This window comes from Equus asinus, chromosome 17 (assembly GCF_041296235.1).
Source record: "Equus asinus isolate D_3611 breed Donkey chromosome 17, EquAss-T2T_v2, whole genome shotgun sequence".
In the NCBI taxonomy this organism is placed as follows: Eukaryota; Metazoa; Chordata; class Mammalia; order Perissodactyla; family Equidae; genus Equus; species Equus asinus.
The window spans coordinates 7,089,894-7,107,614 of NC_091806.1; the positions used below are offsets into that span (position 1 = coordinate 7,089,894).

A 17,721-nucleotide genomic window follows, 5' to 3' on the forward strand; every position below is an offset into this window, starting at 1 on the left:
TTTGCTGTACTCATTTTAATTAAGTACTTAAGAAGATAATTCCATTTTGTTCATCAAAGTAGACCATTAAGTTATTACCATTCAGTCATAATCAACATACGGGTAAGCATCATTTTCCATAAACATTCACATTTTATAAAACCTATTCCCTGTCCTCTGGACTAGAAAAATATGCACATACTTACTTGATAACATGAAATGTTACAAGCAAACTTTTTAGAACAGAAGGATCTATTTTTGACATAAGTAATTCTTGGTCTCTGTGCCCAATCAAATCTACATTCTTATGATTGTCCTGCCTGGTCTCTGTCCCCAATCAAAGCTGCATTCTTAGGATTTTCCAGTCAACCTAGGGCTAGTTGACGGATGAGAGCAAGACTCAGCTTAATTGCTATGCTTGTTTGGCTTCCTCATGGGAAAGATGAGGGAACAAAGAATTCTGGCGCCATTTCAGAGGTTAGTGACAGTGAAATTTATCTGAAAAACTAGAACATGGAAAAAGGAAACAAACTTCATGCCTGAAGATGAAACGGTGAGCTACATTAACTGGAGTCTCAGATAAGTTTAAGCACTGAGCAGAGAAAGTATAGAAGCCAAGTAACAAACTAGCACATGGAGGCAGGTGTCAGAGCACAGACAGTCATGACGTTACAGATGGGTAAGGGAAAGGATTGAGCTGGAATACATCTCAACACAGTCACTATGCTTTCCCATGATGATGTTCCTGGGATTTATGCATAGGGTGACCATTTCATCCCACTTTACTTGAGACTTTCCTGATTTAGCACTGAAAATGCTAAACGTTACCCAGGGTGTCGCTCACATTTATTTTTCTACCATTTTGGTGTTTAGACAATACACTCCAGAGCTCAATTATTTTTCAATTTCACCCTTTTGTCCATGACGAAAGCATGGCCAGCTCTGAAAATCATATCTGGCTACCACAGGTGAACTATACAGAAAAGTAATTGTTTCTAATATGATGCCTATATCCACTAGAAGATCTAAAAAGGTTGAGAAGGATGTCAATCCTCCCTCTCCCCTTGGATCCCAGTTGGTCACTATTAATAACAATACAAATTACAACATAGCAATCAGGTAGGCAAGCTTACTTACACGTCAGCCTCTGGCCATAAGTGGCACTCTAAGTAAAAAGAGCAAATACAAGCTCCATGAACAATTTGTAATGACTGGTCCAGTGCTTTCAAGTCAGAAGTAGCAGCAAAACAAGACACACACACACACACACACACACACACACACACATCCAGAACAAAACCAGCTTTAATTCTGACGAGAGGAAGCAGATCCCAAAGGTTTTCAGTGATCTTCTCTTTATTTTTATATAAATCCCTGTAAGCCAGTTAATCCTCTTAATTTCCCTAACCTCATTTACATCTCGAATGCTAATTTCCCACCAGGTTCTAAAATCCCTGGGTGAGGTTCTTTCTTAGTCTCTTTTCTCTTTTATTTGCCTCCTCAATACGTCTAATTTCAGCTAGAAGTTTTCCTGCTGCCTGTTCATAAGTCTGACACTCTCGTGTCCTGTACAAGGTGAGAGGTGGTTTCTTCTAATGAGAGGGAATCAGAAAGAAGAGGTAATAAAGAGTGTTGAAGGCTACTTCTGGCCACATGAACATCTGGAGATTGCTCTGGGGACTTTATGTAAGTTCAAGTTAATAAGCTCAGGAAAACAAGGAAAGAAATGTACATTTACTCATATGAACTGGCAACACACACGTATAAATATATTTATTCTGCATGAAGAAATCTCATTCATAAACGCTTGTTTTAATTATAACGTGCAGGGCAGGCACTACAGAGTTGCATTTAAACATACTGTGTCAGTTTCAAAATATGAATGAATTGGATGCTTTCATTTGTGGATTGTTCTGTGTATGCACTACCATAATTGTGGAGAGTCTGGCTGGAGGGGAACCTCTCTATTTGCAACTGCTGTGGGACCATCGCAGCATGGAGCAGTTAAAGCAAAGAATGAGGATTGAAGACAATTCCCTTTTTGTCCCGTCAAGTTTCTCTCTACAGAGCTTTACATTTCTGCAAGAGCTTATATCCTCCCTCAATTCCACCACCAAATCAATAACAGTCTAAGTAGACTTCAGACAAAGAGAGAGTAATTGTGGACTTTACAGGAGGTATAATCCTGCAAGCCAGGTCAAGTTGGTTAACATGGTACAAATTCAGCAAAACATCAGAGCATGCGGGACATGGCTTTTTCCATATCACTAAGTGTTATCTCCACATAAGCACCTGCACGACCTTTTTTGCCTATTATGTATTAAGATCCCTGTATTAAATTCAGAGATATCAAATATTCTTGTATTCATCTTTGTGCCTTTTACAGAGCTTGACTCAGTGTTTTGAATATAATAAAGCTCAATGAATATTTGTAATACAAATGGAACAATCTGAATATATACAAAGTATAGTATCTGAAAGAGAGATAACTTTTGGCCTACAGCCAGATATAGGCTGTTAGGATAGTCTATTTGGCCAGTCCAATATTTTTTAAATAACTAGAATTAGTTATCACTATTTAAAATTAAGAAATTTTACATTCAAACAAATACTTTTTAGACTTAACTTGACATACCAGGAAATCTGACGGCCCTGGGCCTGCTTTCCTACCTGTCAACAATTCCTGGAGTGGCATTAAGAACCCCTCCTGTAGAAGGGTTATGCATTCATCAGCTGGCCACAGAGCTCGCCAGGCCCTATTCTTTCATGCCAGGCCTCCTTTACTCGCTTGCCTTCTTGGCCTCAGTTTCTGCTCGTGTGATGAAGGAAGTCAACTGGTATATTTGGGGGTTCAGTAATCTCTGCATATCCACAATAGGCTTTACCTGATCCTTAATTTCATGGGCATTTTATATAAAACTGTGTATACATTCATATGTGTCTTTCTCAGGAATAGTGTCAAGAAATTTTCAAAGGAATGGATATATCAAAAAAAAAATCAAGAACCATGGGACTAGTCAGACACCCAATAAGCAAGTATTTACTGACTATTTACTATATGCAGAGTTCTGAGATTTCTCAGGTGCTTCAAACCCTGAGTACCTTAAATTATGTATGTAAGTATACATATGTGCACACACACACTGACTTTAACAAAGATTTTACATACAGCAAAGGATTAATCAAAGGTTCAGAGGAGCACTGACTTCATTCAGCATTGTGCTTAAAACTGAATGGCACTTTCTCAATATCAGTTCTCAACCGAAACACACATTTCACTGAAGAAGTTCCCTTGGACTCTGATCTCTGATCGGACCCCTCAGCCTCCATACTTCAGCCAAGAAAAAGGAGCCCGAGCACAGGGAAAGTCTTCATGTGTGTGATGAAAGATTCCCCAGTTTGAAACTAAAAGTACAAACATTGCTTGCCACTTTCCTTCTAAATACCTCCAATTTATATAAAGTGTGACATTTCAAAAAATCAGAGGCTTTAATATTGACTCAACTCCATTCGAAGTATTCCGTCTGATTAAATAAACAAGAACCCTCTTTGGTATTTAATGACCCTTGAAGCTACATGAAATCTCCTGAGAAGCTAGAGCCTCTCCCTTGTTTAAAAATTTTTCTTATTGGTTTTGATTCTTGAAAGTGAGCCACCCCTGCCCCACAACAGCTCTATCTGCGTCTGCGCAGATCTGCTCACACCACCTGGGTTCGAAAAGATACATTAAAGCTAGGGGAAGTTTTTATCCCACTAAAAGGGTTGGTATTAAAAGAAATTTGTTTCAGAATTGTTGAAAACAAGACACTAGGCCCAAATGGAGTCACTTATGCTAATCCTCATGTCAGCAAACCAAGACAATTACATTTTCAGCCCTCCCAGAAATACAATCTTAAACGAATGAATCAGGTATGGCTTGATGAGCCCTAGTTACACCATCTGCCTGACAGACGCCCGCCACCCTCTAAAGGAAACTGACCTTGCATTAACCAACACACTTTTTTGCCAGTGTAACTTCCTTGTTCCCACTCCCTTCTGCCTACCAAAGTCTTTCATTTTCCACAGCTCCTCGGAGCTCCTTTCTATCTGCTAGATTGGCTACTGCTCTGCTCGAATCACTGTTTGCTCAAATAAACCCTTACAATTTTTAGTATGCCTCAGTTTATCTTTTAACACAATTCAAGTCGCCTACAAAAGGAGGTGCTTTCCTGGAATATTATATTAAATAAGTTTTGAGAAATGAGAACCATCCTTTTGAAACACCTTCATATATGCAGAAGCAACTCTCGTTCCACGTTTCTGCACAGAGAGCAGTATCTTATTCCAAAACTGCAAAACGTTAATAGGAAATTCTTAGCAAGAATGGCTAAAGTCATTGGTGCCAAGTTGTTGGGGGTGGGGTGGGATAAAAAATAGGCAAAGGAGCTTTGATTAATGGTATTATAGATACTATTTCAAAATTATTGGGAAAGGAAAGCTTGTGAGTTAGGAATAACAGAAAGGATATAAAGTTCCATTTCAGATATATGTATATATTCAGAAATATATATATATATAAACTTTGTAGCCTGGATTTGCTGACCACATATAGACATTTAGACAGTATGGTGATTGACTTGCAGTACCGTTCCATTCTTTTGTCACTTGTTTAATTATTTTATTGAAGTCACTTTGGTTTATAACATTATATAAATTTCAAGAGTGCATTATTATATTTCAGTTTCTGTATAGACTGCATCATGTTGACCATCAAAAGTCTAGTTTTTATCTGTCACCCCACATATGGGCCCTTTTACCCTTTTCACCCTCCCCTTGCGCCCTTCCCCTCTGGTAACCACCAATCTGTTCTCCTTATCCATGTGTTTGTTTATCTTCCACATATGAGTGAAATCATATGGTATTTGTTTTTCTCTGACTTATTTTGCTTGGAATAATACCCTCCAAGTCCATCTATGTTGTCAAATGGCATGATTTTGTCTTCTTTACAGCTGAGTAGTATTTCATTGTTTATATATACCACGTCTTATTTATCCATTCATCCATTGATGGACACTTTGATTGCTTCTAAGTCTTGGCTATTGTGAATAATGCAGCGAGGAACATAGGGGTGCATATATCTTTTCAAATTAGTGTTTTGATGTTTTTTGGATAAATACCCAGAAGTGGAGTAGCTGGATGATACAGAATTTCCATTGTTAATTTTTTCAAAAATCTTCTTAAAGCATTAAAATTGTGTGTTTATGTATTTAATGCTTTTAAATTGTTTTACCCGCATTCATATACACACTCACAAATCCACACACCTCACATATACTCGAGTGTGTACACACACATTCTCACACAATTGCACACGTACACTCAATATTCACACACGTTCATCATTATATTTAGGTATATACTCACAAATATGGTCACACATACAATATACTTACACATACGTACACTCTTGAAGTTTGTACTGATCTGATTTGCTGGTCTTCTATAACTGTACTATGTTAAAGATGAATTTCCCAAATCAAAAGATGCTGACAATATTTTACCCACTCACATTCTCTAGACATAGCCCAAATTGAAGGAAAGAAGAGGAAAAAAATGAGCTGTAATCCCTTTCCAACTAAAAAGGTTTACAATTCTAAGAGTTTATTTTGAAACCTTTTGTGTCTCGAATGTCTCTTCTTTGATAACGGACAGGGTACTTGCTCCATCATGATAAATCTTTGTCAAGATAGCAAACCTGTTGAGTTTCTGAAATAGCCAGATCCTGAATTGCAGTTACAACCCTTGTAAACAGAGGCGAAGACTTTCAATGAGAATAAGAAGCAGGTGAGGCACCCTAGAGAGCAAGGATTAGCTTAGTCGGTCTGCTGATTATCATGAAGAAGCACCCAAATCTGACCTTTGAGTCCCTTTATAGGCATCTAACTTTATGTCCCTTCACAAAACAAAATTCTCTCCAATTTACAATTTTAAGTTACTTAAAAGTCAGAGCAAAAGTGAACCACATGGAGAGACCATAAGGAGTGTAGGTGGAAAGATTAAAATTGAAGCATAATTCACTGTCTAATGCACATTTCTTTGCCGCAGCTCTGCTCGCTCCACCTCGCTAAAGCTCACTTCTCCATCACCTTCTCTGTAATATTTCTCTGTGGTTCACCCACGTCATTTTTCTCTTAGATCTTCAGGGAGCTGCGCTGGGTAATGAAATCTCCAGTTTGCTAATGGGCAACAGAGTAATAGTCAAAGTTGCATGCTGACCCATATTTCATATGTTAATTTGTGTCGGTCATAGGAATACCTTCCTTTTTTGCTAAATGGTTTTACCCTGGGTGAAATAATAGATGAAAACCCTCAGACAAATTATGGACACAAACCACTAGTAGTAAATGAGCAGCTGTCTTTCAGTTCTTACCACTTGGAAAGACATTTATCTTGCTCTAATTGGCATGGATGGTAATTGTGAGCTGTGAGACAATGACTAGATAAAAGGACTCCCTGGTTTGTACCTTTGCATTCCAACGAACCATTGCCACCTCTTTTTGCTTCTTTGTTTGATGCAAGTCTCATAGAAACCCAACAAGATGATACAGAATAGAACCTTTTGACATGATGAGAAGGGATAAAGGGAAGGGCTTTAATTCAGAGTATTTGATTTGATGGTGTTGAACTGTTCTTTCTCATGATTCAGCGGTGCCTGGGATGGATGTGGGAGGACCTGATTATCTGAGGTTGACTTGGATCCCAAAATAGGCAGAGAGCCTCAAATCCTCTTGGTTCTTGCACTTTATGGCCTTAGACCAAACCATCAACATGCCTAGAAAGAATATGTTATTGAATTACAAGCAGCTTTTGCCCGTCCCCCTAAGATGTTGGATGTGACTACTGCATTTTATTAATTGAAAATATTAGTAAATGTCACTCCTATTCTTCAAACGCGCTGTACAAGGAAGTTTGTATTAGGCTTATTCCTTCCACTTACTTTCAAAGTCAATGATAATACCTAATGTTTCAGCCCTTACTCTGTGTCAGGCTAACTGCTTTGCATGCATTATCTCAGTTAAACCTCCAGAATACCTGGTCAATTTTTTTTCCCTTGGTTGCTGTTTACTGACCAAGACTGTACACTGATCGTCACTTAATTTCATAAATTTTATATTAAGACAAAGGATATTTATCCTTAATTACTCACCTACAGAATTTAGAGTTAGAAGAGATCTTACAAGTTTTCTACCTGATTACTTTCCTTTTCTTCAGTGAGGAAAACGAGGCACCTTACATGGTTAAATGGCAAACCCATGTAGCAGAGTTGATGATTGGCATCAGAAGAGACCCACTCTTTCCTTTTATATTTCTAAAAGCTGTTTCACTCCTGTGAGAATAGTTATAACCTCCTGGCATTTGAAAGGAAGTTAGTAGAAAGATCATTACTATTCAACATTTGCTACTGAATGGATAGAGTAATCCAGACCCTGAAGACAAAAGGACCAGCTCGTGCTGTGTCCAAATGTTCCTCTTTCTCTGGGAACTTCTTCTGAGTTCAAATAAAGGTATGTGCTTCCTCGGTGTCAGGTGAGAAAAGGACAACGATGAGTTCACATAGCTTTCGTGGGAACAACCAAACATCCCATGATGTGAGGGGTTCAAGGATTCCCTATCCAGACTGGATTAGCAATCTCCAGGTAATGCAGAGAAGACCCAGCTAGGGTACGGTGTTGACTTCCATCTAGAAAGCAGTTTCCTGAGAAGTGAGCCTTTGATGAGGGTGAGTCAAAGAGCAGTCTGTGGATGTCTTCCACTCCAGGGAATGACGTAACCTTCCAGGTGGCAAATTTTAAATGTATACAAAACTCACAGCACCCTTCTCAATCTGTGGCCATTGCTTCTACTGGAAGGAAGCAAGACACACAAGACTTACATAACTATATATGTCTTTTATTTTTCATCCTGACTCCTAGGATCTAAAGACCAGAGATCTAGTCCATAGAAGGAAAAAGTACAGAGAAATTATCTCTGCTTTACTAGGATGAATATTTGAACTGACTATATTTTTAGTTAATGTTTTCAGGTTCAGAGTGTTTTAATGGTTAATTTTTTCTTGAAAATGTCAATAAAATAACAACTATCTATTATCCTTATAACAATATGATTGTAACATTAGCTAATTTGTTTTGAGTGCCAGGTATTGGGTTAGATGCTTTTTCATCGTGGTTCATTTCCTTTCCTCTTGACAACCACTCCACAAGGAAAGTATCTTTTCCTTTTTTTACAGTCAAGGGCACAGACTTGGTGAGACTAAGTAACCTAAATCAAACAGCTAATAAGTGTGGAGGGACCATTTATTATGCCTTTCTGACTCTAATTCTTGGGCCCTAGAGGGAGTAGGAAAACAGAACCCTTGCTCAGAGACTATGTATGTGTTGTGCGGCCAACTCTACAGACATCAAACAGTGTCTGACTGTAGGGCAGACAGGAGAGGAGATTAAAGAAATCACTCTTGTTAAAAGAGTGATAGCAATTGGGGATAGAATGGTCATAGTTTGGAGTGTTCTGGGGCAACTCTGTAGATCCCCAGTTTGTAGTTATTTCTAATTTTGTTTCAACAAGAATTTAAATTGTGTGCATCTTGAGGCTGACCACTGTGCAACAATGAACCGGTTTGCTGGGAGCCACAGTAGCCAAACCCCCAGCATCTGCATTTCAGTGCAGTTTGTTATTCTCTGCTGGTCACTGCTATGATCAGTAACTGTCATGAAATGACAAACTTTGTTTCATGGTGGAAATTGGCTTAAAAACAAAGTCACTTACCCATCCTCTTTATCATACTATGGAGAATGCTAAATAGTCTAGGAATATGACAGTTCCTGGCTATACAAGAAAACAAAATAAAATCCTTTATAAATCACACTTCCATCTTGCAGCTCTTAAGGGATCAGTTATAGCCTATGATTTACAGGGACTACCACAGGAATAATAATATTTGCAAATTGAGGATATAACCCTTGTGAATATCAAGAATACTCAGGTTTTAGAAATCCACATGCAAAATAATGAATTTGGACCCCTAATTCAAACCATATACAAAAAAAACCTCAAAATGGATAAAAGACCAAAATGTAAGAACTAATACTGTAAATAAAACTCTTAAAATAAAACGTAGGTGTGAATCTTAGTGATCCTAGATTAGGCAACGGCTCTTTAGATATGACACCAAAAGCAAAAGCTTACCACATGAAAAAATAAATAAGTTGGACTTCTCTGAAATTTAAAACTTTTTTGCATCAAAGGACACTATGAAGAAAATGAGGAGGCAGCTCACAGAATAGGAGAAAATATTAGCAAATCGCATACCTGATAAGAGTCTTATATTCAGAATATAAAAATGCTTACCACTCAACAATAAAAAGATAAATAACCAAACTTAAAAATTGGCAAAGCCTTTGCCAAAGACATTTTCCCAAAGAAGATATGCAAAAGGCAAATAACACATGCAAAGATGTTCAACATCGAGAGTCACTAGAAAAATCTCAATCAAACTCACGAGACACTACTTAATACCACTAGTGATTACAATTTTCAAAAAAGAGAAAACAAAAAGATGGACAGTAACAGCTGTTGGCAAGGATGTGGAGAAATTGTCACTCTCCAGCATTGCTGGTGGTAACACAAAACGTGAGAGGGGAACTTTGAGAGTTCCTCAAAAAACTAAACATAGAATTACCATATTACTTGGCAACTCTACTATGTAATCAAGAATCTGACTTAATTTTTCGATGTTTACTGACAGCTTTTAAGTTTCACCCCTCTCTCTTCCCCTTTTCCCCGTAACTGGGCAAACTGATAAGAAAGCGTGGGTATTCCCTCTTTTAGCACTGCTAGGTAGTAGATTCAAACTACTAACCCGCCTTCACTTGTGTGGGAACCATCATCCCAGCTTCACTCCCTAACCAAAATAAAAAACTCCAAACGAATATTCTATTCTTTCTCTCTTAAGAAAATTTTGGACCACCTTAGGAAGCCTGCCCTACTCTCCCTAGAAAGCCTCATTATAATAAAACTTGTTATACCCGCTTGGTATGTGTGTGCCATCATCAGTCTTGATATGCAAACCAAATTTAGCTAGGGGCCCATCCTGTTTCTACATAATGACCACTGCAGACTCTTAGGATATGCCCAAGAGAATTGAGAGCATAAGTTCATACAGAAGTTGTACATGGATGTTCACAGCTGTACTATTCATAAGGTCCAAAAAGTGGAAAAAAACAAATGTCCATCAACTGAGTAATAAGTAATTAAAATGTAGTACATCCATAAAATGGAGTATTAGCCATGAGAAGGAATGACTCCCCAGGTTTGTCTCCTTCAAGCAGAGCTTTTGTAACTTCATTCCTTGCTCAAAAAATGCTAATGACTCATTAATCACAGAATTAAAATCCAGTCCACTGTAATGTTTATCAGGACTGTGTATAATCAAACTCAGTCCTCATCTGTTTATGTTTTTCATTATCCCCGTTCAACCCTTATGTTCTGGAAAAACCAAACTTGCCCAGACTTCCTTCCTTCTCATAGTGTCCCTGTACTTGGGTATATTTATCTTAGCTTTGTTTTGTTGTTTTTTGTGAGGATGATTAGCCCTGAGCTAACACCTGGGCCATCTTCCTCTACTTTGTATGTGGGATGCCTCCACAGCATGGCTGATGAGTGGAGTAGGTCCACACCCAGGATCCAAACCTGCAAACTCTGGGCTACAGAAGTAGAATGTGAGGAACTTTAACCACTCAGCTGTGGGGCTGGCCCCCACCTTAGCTTTCTGAGTTCTTTATCTTTGAGGCCAAAGTATAAGCTACCCCCTCTCCTCTCTAGCATCTTTTCTCCCCTTCCTGATATCCCAAAACATTCTCCTCCCAATTTTGTACTTAGACTTATTTTGTCCCTGTTGTAACTTTTCTATTTCATTCTAAAATCCTTGGCAGCAGAATAAATACTTTTTTTAACCTTTTCTTTTTAAGATGTAGATACTAAAAACAAATGTACTCATGAAAAGGTAAGTGAATGAGCAGGTGAATAAATTACAATTTGAATAACCTAGCAAAGTGTGCCGGGAATGCATAAAAGAGGAAATACTGGGCCTAAGAAGTTTAGTTTTTTAATTCCTCTTTCATTTATTTTTTTTTCACCTTGAAATAGTACTTTTTGAAAGTTTCTAGCATTCCTTGTGTAATGGTTAATAAGTAACCTGGAGGCATTTTGCATTTTCATTCATCTCAGAAAGCTCTATGGTATCATTTTGTGATGAGTACAGATTTATAATAATCATGTAAAGTCTTGAACTTTTATTGCTTCGTATTGTACATATTAATCGACTTCCTTCTGTCTCTTAGACATTGTACTAGGTTCCATGGATACTGTAGTGAACTCTGCATGGGGAGGGTGGACCCTGCTGGGGGAAGAATAGCCTGGGGAGGGGAAATAAATCCAAGGCCCTGAGAACAGGAAAGGGCTTGACTTGCTGGGTTATAAATAAAGAAGCCAAAGTGACTGAGGCATTGTGACTGAGCCATGGTGACAGTAATGTGTAATGAATTTGAAGAGTTAGATGCTAGATTACACAGGGCTCGGCATGTCATTGTCAGGAGAATAAGTTTTATGCTAACAACAATGATAATCCACAGACAGGATTGAAGTAGCAACACACTCAGAGTAAACGTAAGCTTGGAAAAGTTAATTCAGTTAATTTAGTATGCTGCTATGTTGAAAATGGATTGAACAGAAGCAAAAGTGGAATCAGAGAGAATGATTGGTGGGATCTTATTGTATTAATTCGAGTGAGAGATAAGGGAGCCTTAGACCAAGTAAAAGTGAAGCCAAGAAGAAGTGTACAGATTTAAGAAGAATTTTGTATCTAGAAATAACAGAATTTCATTTACTCAGATGGGGAATCCCTTCTGGGCATTGGCATAATGCTTATGTAGCTTTGAGTATCCCAGGCTCTAAGACTGACAATCCAGTGAACTGGATGGTGGATTTCAAGGACAGAGTGGCTAGAAGAACATTATGGAAGGTTCTAGAAGGCATGGGCTTTATCTTGCTGGTCTGTCCAGTATCTATAACAGTGTTTAATACATAGTTGAGACTCAATGAACCTTTGTCTAATGAATAAAATAGAATTTACCAATGACTCATAAGAGCATGATTAACTCATCGGATGGGATATGGAGGAAAACTCTATTGATTTGGGGGTAAATGGTCCTATATAGGTTTACTTTTACCATCTCCTCTGACAGTAATTCCAAATGCACTCCTATTAGCAGTTAGTATCAGGGAGGCATTCTAGGAGACGTCACAGTTCGGAGGAGGATACAGTGTTTGGAATGAGAACTAATTATGAATCACAATTTCATGACTTTATAGCTCTGTTGGCCATGAAAACTTTACTTAACCTCTCCCAGCTTGAGTGTACTCATCTGTAAATTGGACATAGTATTATATTCCTTGAATAGTTGTAGTGAGGTCCAATTACATGTAAATACATGAAAAATACCAGGAATAGTGGCACTCAATAAGTGGTAGTTCTTAAAATGAACTCTAGAGTCCTTGGTTACCAAGAGGACTGAAATTAAAGAATTATCTCCAGACTAATTTAAGGCTATTCTTCCTCTAAGACAATGTCTCTCAGAATGTGATCCTTTGACTACTCCCATTAGACATACCCTGGAAGTTTGGAATAAACTTATATTCTAGAGCTTTCCCCAGCTGAATGAATTGGAATCTCTGGGACTCTCCTTTTTATAAATAAGATCTCTAACCTCCCACAAAATATCAGGCATCCTGAAGTCTGAGACCATGGTTTCATGAGCTCTTGATAAAACTCTGTGTCCTCAGTTCCAAAAGCTCTCTCTTGTTCTACTGCAGAAGGATCTCTTGGGACACTTAACATGTAAATGTTGATCGAGATCACCATTACTGATTGAGATAGCAGTTCATTAGTTAGTTGCACTTCCTTAGGTGTTTGAACTGCAAAGACATGAATGATGAATACAATATCAAGCCCTTTATACCCTTTTTATTTGTCTTACCAAATCTGATTTCCACTTATTTAGAAATGGAAAAAGATAATTCCACTTTTCATCTAACTTCTAAACTGCTGTAGCAATTGCATGTGTTACTCAACTATTTCTATCATGAAGATTTCAGCTTATCGAAGGGCACATCTCGGACTCAGTCCCTTCAAGAGGCTCAGGGCAGAAAAAAATCAATTACATTTTAATGGCCTATTTTGCTTTCTGTTTATTTTTTTAAGTGACTCCTGTAACACCTTTCCAAACCATGCTCTTCAGAGACTGAATTCCATTCTCCCGTTATTTCTTTCCTGGTGACTGGATTTGAGATGCTGGGATTCTGTGATTTTCTCTCTGCTTTTTCCACAGGAGAGCTTTTCTGGTTGTATTTCTCTTGCCTGCCTCTTTGTTAAGTTCCACCTTGTCTTGTTCACTCTAAACCATTGGCCTCTCTATTACTGAATCCTTCCCCTCCTTCTTCGACTTAGGCCAATAGCACAGCATGCTCTAGCATCCAATGTGAAAGATTAAGAGCAGAGAAAGAAGGGTGACTTAGCCTTTAAAAGATTCGCATATGTTAATTATACTTCAATACAGGTACAATTTCCTTTCATCTTCCTGTCTCCTGCCCTTTTATTTATACCCTCTAGGTTCTGTTTTGTATTGGGTAAGATCATCAGAAACCACATATACTGGGATAAAAACTCAGATCTTATCTCAGTATCTACCCAGCCTTCTCCCTGGTATCCACCCTACCTACTGAGTAATACAATGATTATAGTAATTAAAAGGGAATAAAGAAAGACAAGGGAGAAGTCTGAAGAATTAGTATTCCTTCTGTAAATATTAAAAACTCTCCATTTAAAAGACATCACTCAAAATTCTGGAAAACTGTAAGGAAGATGAGTCTTTCACAGAAGAGCTCCTAGGCTAAACTCTGATTGAGTTCAAGTGCAAGTCCAAGTAAAAGGAGTAATCTGTCCTCAGAGGCACACATTCTCTTATCTAAACTTGTCATCTACATAAGGAAACTTCATGGCCAAAGACCTTAGAGCCAAATCCGGTGCCCTACTTTCTACTCATTTCTTTTTGGCATCTGGTATTATCTATTCCATCTGCTCCCTTTAATGGTCTCTGTTCACTACCATATTTAAAAGTTTCATTTTGCTCTATATTTAAGTTGTAAATCTACTTAATTTCTTTAGGAGATAAGTATATAATATTTCTTAAATTATTAAAGAAAAAAAAATCTCATTTCTATGCCACAGTAGTTCCCAAATGCCAGTCTGAGAAACAGTGAGGGGCCACGACTAACTTCTCACTCCTCTGTAGTAAAAGAAAAGAAAACAAAAATCTAGAATTTTTAAATAAAAATATATTAATTTAATAAAAAGAAACATTCTTTATTCTGACATTTTTGTCCTTGCTTTTTTTTTTGGTATTTAATCCTTCTGTATTTTTAAAAAATTATAATTACATTAGCTTTCAAGGTTTTTTAGTGTATTTTTGGTAAAATAAAATTAACAACCCTATATTCTCCATTTTCCTTTTTTTCTCTCTTCTCAACCAAATTTTACCAATCCATGAAATCTAATTCTAGAAATACACATTTTGATTGGAAAATTGTCCCTCTAAAAATCAAGCAGCATGTTTCTTGGCTCTATCAGTTCAGAACCATAAATAAAGCAAGAGCCACTGATTCTCATTTCATGAACAGATGTGGCAAAGACTGGAAGGTGAGTCCCAATTATCCTGCCTCCTAGTACTCATGCCTTTGTGTCACCCCTCCCCTTGAGTGTAGGCAGGGTTTGTGAGTTGCTCCAAATTGATTTATTATGGCAAAGGTGCAGGGACGGCACTTGCCTGATTTTGTTAGAGAAGATTCAATGCCCCTCTTGCTGTGAGACTCTCCCTTGCTGACTTTGATAGAGCAAGTAGCCCATCAAAGAGAGGCCCATTTGCAAGGAACTGAGGGCAGGCTCTGGCTGTTGACCAGCAAGAAACTGAGACCCTCAGCCCTTTAGGCTGTCAATAACCATGGGAGCTTGGAAGAAGATCCTTTTCCGGTCAAAGCCAGATGAAACTCCAGACCTGGCTGATGCCTTCACTTGCATCCTTGTGAAACCCTGAAGCAGAAGATGCAGCTAAACCGCACCTGTAGTCTTGACCCAGAGAAGCAGTGAGATAATAAATGTGTGTTTTTCAAACTGTTCAGTTTGTAGTAATATTGTTACGTGCAGTAGATAACTAATAAAAATAGGAATTGAATAAACTATATTCAATTGGAGAGCTCTGAAGAAGTTCTAGATTGGGAAGTGTTGGGTTACTCAACTCAGTAAAATTCTATGTTAATATATCTCCTTTCATGTTTTTTTGCATTTAAAATGTTAAAAGTCTTTGCAGTCTTAATGATTTGAACTCAAAAGAATATTTAGTGTGCTTTAACTGAAATGATTTTAGCACAATAATTTCCACTTGTCTCCAGTAATGGGAAATGCTTTAGTAACCCCACTGCTGGGGGTTACAGAACATACTTGTCATGGTAAGTCATTTGCACTGTTCATTGAGTCATATATTAGCATGACTGGAAATATGCATTAGTTAAGATCAGAAGAGTCATCAGACAAAAATGTGTGATAACAAGTAGGAGTTGCTAATCCAGTTTTGAATCATACATCCGAATCAAATCTTTTCCTATGCATTTTCTGATCCTCATTCGCTTTGGGATCCCTATGCACAAAACTGATCATTCACTCCCATTACACATTCTCTCGTATTGACTTTTGACTGGAACGCAAAAGAAACCTAATTATTTCTTATATTTTTGAGCTGAATAATATGACAATTCTCTGCAGAAAAAGACATTCAATTCAACCTGATAAGCATTTACCCAGTAACTTACAAGTGCAGGGGAGGGAAGGTATGAAATTGAACAGAGAGCATAAAACTTTCTCCCTATCAGATAGTAGATATTCGGAGAAGGGAGTTCTCAGAGAATGTGATTTTTTACCTTTTTTTAGGAAATAAGTCAAAGGTTTTGGAAACTGTTAAACATCCAGTAGGGTTGCTGGAGGACACTCAAAAGTAACTATTTCCCAAAGCTCTGCACTAGCCTAAAATGCCAAGGTTGCTGATTAAAATACGATGTAGAGAAACTGTCATTTCCAGTCCAAAGACCTGAGGAACCTGTAGTTTTAACTTGCAACCAATCATCGACTATCAAATCATCAACTAAAGTGAATTGATTGAATGCCTCTTTACCAATAGATAATTTTTACCCTCCATTGTTAATTTTTTTAATTTATTGTTTTAATCAAGGCCACTATCTAATCTATAAAATGAAGGAGTTGAACTAAAAGGCTTCTCAGAGATATGAAGAACATGATGCAGGGTGACTTTATCTGTCAAGATGAGTAGAGAACAGCAACATCAAACATTTTGGAAAAGACAGAAAAACTCGGTTAAAGAACCACTTTTAGTGAATTTGGAGTTGGTGGTTTTATTTTAATTTGGAAAGCAACTTGTCTTTTCATTTGATTGATTCACCTGGGAGGAGAAGCCTGCTTTGGGGGATCAACAATGTGACTTAGTCAAATTTAACTCCACAAAACAGATGGTCATCTGCTACATGCCAGACAGTATGCTAGGCACTAGGGATCCAGAAGTGGATAGACCAGCATGGTTCTTATCCTATGGAGCGTACAGTCCAGAAGGAAGGAAGATATTAAAACTGTAATCACAAATATGATGAGTGTTATAAAAAGAGAAGCATGAGATATCATGGGAGTATGTTGGAAGGAGATGTCACATGCTCTCATGTATGAGGGAAATATCCACATGGGATTTTCTTCATTTACTAAAAAATGTCAATGTAGGTAACCTCCCAAAGAAAAGGCTTCCTATGTTCCTCACTAGACTTTCCATGTGCCATCAGTACATCTAATGCAGTGTTTTAGTCCAGGCATTTATCTCAGAGTTCCTATCCAAGTGTCCAACAATTTGTTATGACACCACAAAGAAACCGATATACAACTCACAGCATTAGTTTAAAGTAGAATATATTTCCAGATATAAAGGACCAGAGGAAGACAATTAATCCTCGGTGAGCAGCATCTGTCCTGCATGTCATGGAATGTGCCAGGCACATGATCTCACCAGTCCTACAATGTAGACATTTTTTCCCATTTAGCATGAGAGAAACTATACCTTTATTATACATTCAGTAAGTATTACTGCCAGGCATTGTTCTCTTTGCTGGAAATATAATAGTAAACAAATAAAAACATGACCTTTGCCCTAATTGATCTAAGAATCTAGATGGGAATGGGAGAGACACATGATCATCAAGTAAATAAAAAATAAACAAGATTCTTTCATTCAGTGACAAGTGCTGAACAGCAAATCAAACAATATGATACAGAGTGATGGAGAACATGTTGTATAGTTCAGAGAACAGGCATGATAGTGAAAGATTCAGGGATGGCTCCTTTGAAGAAGCACCTTAAAAGGCGAGAAAAGCTGCCATGTTGAAGAGCTAGGGATGATTGTACCAATTAGAGGAAACAGCTAAGAAAGGCCTGGAAGAGAGGATAAACTTGGTAGTCTGAGAAACAGAAATATGGCCACGGTGAGATAAATAAAAAGAGAGTATTATCCAATGAGGTCAGAGAATTAGGCAGGAAACAGCTTT

The 17,721-nt window shown here is 37.8% G+C and overlaps 1 protein-coding gene across 11 annotated transcripts in view; it reads right to left on the reverse strand.

Annotated features, from left to right (window-relative positions):
* The window catches only part of LRRC4C (leucine rich repeat containing 4C), a 1,166,212-nt gene that overhangs the window by 814,891 nt on the left and 333,600 nt on the right, over window positions 1-17,721 (reverse strand). The window lies entirely within an intron of this gene.